This window comes from Habropoda laboriosa, unplaced genomic scaffold (genome assembly GCF_001263275.1).
Source record: "Habropoda laboriosa isolate 0110345459 unplaced genomic scaffold, ASM126327v1 scaffold2, whole genome shotgun sequence".
Lineage (NCBI taxonomy): Eukaryota > Metazoa > Arthropoda > Insecta > Hymenoptera > Apidae > Habropoda > Habropoda laboriosa.
Window position 1 is genome coordinate 5,922,335 of NW_017100190.1, and position 708 is coordinate 5,923,042.

A 708-nucleotide genomic window follows, 5' to 3' on the forward strand; every position below is an offset into this window, starting at 1 on the left:
TATACAACTCTCCGTCTCTTTCTCCTTCCTTTTTTTCACCAGGCCAGCTTTTAACGTCGTCCTCGAGAGGCGATCGGGAATTATCTTAGTCAATTAACTTGGACGCGTACCTCGCTCGCTCGTTCTCTCGATTATCGCGCGTTAATCGCTCGTTGAAAGGAGCCTGAAAGAGGAGCAGCACTTTGTTTGCGACGTGTGCGCGTACGGCTACGTGTTGGACGCCGCTTGAATGACGCGGCGCGGCTGCAAACGGATGGGGAGAGAGGAGAGACGATTGGCTCGTATGGAATTTTCCGCTCTTTTGCTCCATTTTCTTTCGCCTTTTTTTCTCTCTCTCCCTCTCTCGCCTTTCTTTCCTCCTTTTGTTTCGTTGAAACGCCATGGGGGTAACGGTCACTTCCGGAACAGGGATAATTTTAAGATTAATGGCTCCGCGTTCGAGCGGCCGTCGACGTTGTGTGGAACGGTAACGAGACCGAACTCGCGTGCAATTTTATGAACGTTTAAGCGAGCCGCTTTTTCTCTTTTTCCTTTGAACACTTTAAGTCGAGAAGGTGTCTCGAGGGAGAAATAGAGATTATCTCCCCGACGATCTTGTACATTCCTCGAGTGTACATCGTACGACCCTTTATCCAACACTCGATTACAGGAGGCCCGTATTCCCATGTAGAACACGGAGGAAGAAGAAGAAATGATCGAATTAACGGG